The sequence below is a fragment of the Hesperophylax consimilis genome, chromosome 11, assembly GCF_061612785.1.
Source record: "Hesperophylax consimilis isolate HC1 chromosome 11, BYU_Hcon_1.0, whole genome shotgun sequence".
NCBI lineage: Eukaryota > Metazoa > Arthropoda > Insecta > Trichoptera > Limnephilidae > Hesperophylax > Hesperophylax consimilis.
The window spans coordinates 26,972,860-26,976,760 of NC_142846.1; positions in this window are offsets into that span (position 1 = coordinate 26,972,860).

Here is a 3,901-nt window from a genome sequence, read left to right on the forward strand (position 1 = left end):
ATTTAAGTAAATGAAATAAAAATATATGATCTGCCAATATCCTTAACTTTAAACATGAATCTACGAGTATCAATTGATAATAATATTTGTGTTTATTTAAAATTTACGAACTGTTTGTTTATAAATTTTGGATGATTTTTATGATCGTTAAATTTCATTACACGTGTAGAATATGAATAGAAGGTCGAGTTTAGTTCCAAAAAAGCCGATAAGCTTTAATTAAACAGTAAAAAAGATATAGAAGTTTTCCAACTAAATGGAAAATTCAGGAATATTATTTGAAAAGGCTTAGTTATAAAGACAAAGAAACCCCGAGGCTTTCCAATTATAGCTTTCCAAGATTCGCCTTGTGAGGCACAATTGATTTTCGTTTTTTCTTTGTGCAAATGGGTAACAACATAAAATCATATGATAAAGTAAACGTACCCGACTTACTTTAACCGTTTAGGAAATTTTGGTAACTGGTGAATTTTTTTTTTCGAACTAATCAAAAAAAAACTGTCATGGTCAATCAGCCAAGCAACCGCCCAACCCCTAACTGTCTAATACCTAAGGATATTTTATGTTTGTACTTGAAAAAAATATTTCCGGAGACTAAAATGTTAACTATATTTGTCACTAAAAATAACCTCAGGAATCACTGGTTAAAGTAAGTTTCTTAACGCCATATTCTCGGAGCTTGTCCAATTACTGGGAGGATTATCATTTTCGAGCAAAAAATTATCATTAATAGATACGAGTATTTGACACTCGACACTTCTTGAACCCCAACATTGAAGGTTTTTTCCCCAGAAGTGACCACTGCTATTGACTGGAGACCAAATTTGATACGATATCAATGCTACGCGAATAAACACACTAGTGTCTAGACTGTACAAGTTAGTCCTAACGGTGAACGATGCAAGCTTGTCCGAAATGTGGTTTTACAGTTTTTTACGTAATACAAGTCACCCTACATAAAAAGGATGCTCACTTTGTAATATTTCGCCTTTTCGCCATTCTTTTATTTTGTTTATGGCTATATAAAATTTTCTTCTCTCTTGGCTATGACCGATATTTAATTTTTTTCCTAAGGCTTTGCATATGTGTTCGCAGGGATGGGAAATTCCTCCCCTACAACACATAAGCCTCCATGAAAATTGGACCCTTAATTTCTTTGATATCTACAGAAAGCTACTTAAAGCTCTCATGTACTATATATCTTTATAGACATATGTACCTGACTAAATAATACGTTATTTACGATCTTGAACGCAAATACTTTCGTACTTATATTGTAATTAAATTCCATCAAACGTTGTGTAATTTTTTGATTTATGATACAGGATTTTAATTACCTTCATTTTGTGGTAACCCCCTAGGTTCTGATCGAGGCGTCGAGTTTCAAAATTTAATTGGTCTTTCCATTGCAAACCTAGACTTAAATGAATTCTCTGAATGAGCTAACTTTCCTTTTGTAATTATTCTGATTCCCTGCACCCTAACAAAGTCGTAGTTAAACGCTGATAAAAGATATTATACATGTTTATTTGGACAGGTAATTAAATATAACTCAAATGGTTAATTGTTAGTAAATTTGATTTTGGTAAACTCTTGTGTCTGTTTGGCGCCACTCCTTTATGATTCTGCTGCTATAAGGTACATGTAAGGATTGATTTAGTAGGTTAATGTTATTAGTTAATTGTATATTTGACGAACTCGGAATAGCCCATTTGCTGGCATAATTTGGCTCCAAATCCTCCTGCAAGTAAACGAGATGATCGTGAGTCAACTAGAAATTCGCACAATCTTCTGACACGGCTCTTTGATTGATACCTAAGTTATCGCGTCCCAAAAAGCCTTCCACGTCATCATGCACTGCCTTCAAGTTTCCCCTCGGGTCTCGAAACCCCCAAATTCCGACTCCTCCTTGGACTACAATTTACTTAGGGCGAACCGGTTTCGTCCTATATACAATCATATACTCACGGTTGGTGTGGACTTACGGGTCGTGAATCCTCATTCCACGTTTAAAAGAAAATGCGAGAGTGGTCTATAAGACCTAAAATGCAAGCTGTATGCAGGTCCGCATTCTCCAGTAAACAGTACATACGAATAAATATATGTATACATACAGTTTGGGAAAGGTTTATAACTCGCAATACGAGGCTATCTACCTCGCATTCCAAGCTCGGATCTCGCACAAAGAATTCTGCACAATTCTTAGCTTGGTAACCGAATAAATACGTGCTAATAAGGTGATACTAATAAATACTAGTAAAATAAGATCTTACTTGATAGTTTGTTTTGGAGAGCTATCGAACTCCAAGCTTTTGTTTGTCTGGTTTTGACGTTTTTATTTAAGAGAATCGCCATCTCTATTTGGTTTGGTTAATGGTCTTGTTATAGGAGCGACCACTGCCTCCTATTGGATGAACTGTATTTGTTTTAAATTTTACCTCCAGGGTTCAACATTAATTTTTGTTCATCCTATCCCGTGATTTTCCAATTGTTTCAAGTAGTTGATTGCCACATTAGAGAGTACTCGACTCTCAAATGTCTCAGGCAACTGATGGGGTTTTGTATGAGCACCCAATCAGTAACATTCAAATGTTTTGTATAATACTTCGATATAAATCTTACTAACCCGTGATTTTTCAATTGTCGATTGTGAATGATAAGTATTTGTAAACACGCAGCTTCCAGATGTTTCAGGTAACTAATAAATTCTATGCGACCATCTAATCAATGGTATTCAAATGCTTCATGTAATATTTCGATATAAATCTTGCTAAACCGTGATTTTCAATTGTCGTTTGTGAATGATAGGTATTTGTGAATACGCAAAAATCGCTGCACATTGTACAATGACATCCTGGTAATTATCCTTATAACCCTGACAAATTATCTAGTTACGGCCAAGGTCGTTTTCAAACCATGCGGTTGACACAGTTCTCCAGTGACTTTATTTGTTTATCAACAAATCGAATAATGTGAACATCTCATCTGACCCACTAACCTAAATGTGAGATTTGTTTATTTTAAAATTCCTTAGAAGTCACTTGTGCCTCTTTACTTTTATCGTGCAGTATTAATTAAAATATTTTTAATTCCTTTATTGAAGTTAAATTATTTTTCATTTTCCAAATTTAGTAAATTTACTAGGTTAAATGAAGAATAAATATAAATATATATTTAAGTACACATATCTCGATTGTCAAAATATGTTAAATAAGAGTACATATATTAATAAATAAATATAAAATATATGATTCTACATAGTCTGGAATATTAATAAATACATATTTTCTTTTTCAATAATATAGATATGTCCTCGGGTAGGTATTAAAAATTGCTACAATTTCGATGCTTCGATTAATAAATAAAATACATATATATAATTACATTACTCATATATATATTCTTTATATACAATATATTATTTTATATTTATATATATATACACAAATACACAATATACATATTTTAATGTGTAATTCTTTGTTTTGTTGTTTTAATAATTTAAGTGATATACCATTGATCAGCTGTGCCTCCTCACTCTTTGGGCCTGAAAATCATTTATAAAAGGAAAACTCACCCTCTACAAGATTTTTCCGGTTGGGTGCCACACAACAAATCTTGCCGAAGAAAATCCTACCTAATTAACTGTATTTTCCAACTAATTTCAAAATAAATCTTTTCGACTATTTATTCCTATGTAATATTTTATTCTTGCTTGAATCATATAAATTAGCTGATAATTGATTTTTCTTCCGAACGAAATCCTAATCCAGAAAACCCGTTGATTTAATAACACTTTTCTAGTTTAGGCTTTTGAATGATAGCTGTTTCAAATTCTTTTTCGAAATGATAGACTGATGATTAAAATTCCGGTTAAAACGACAAACACTTTTAACACTGT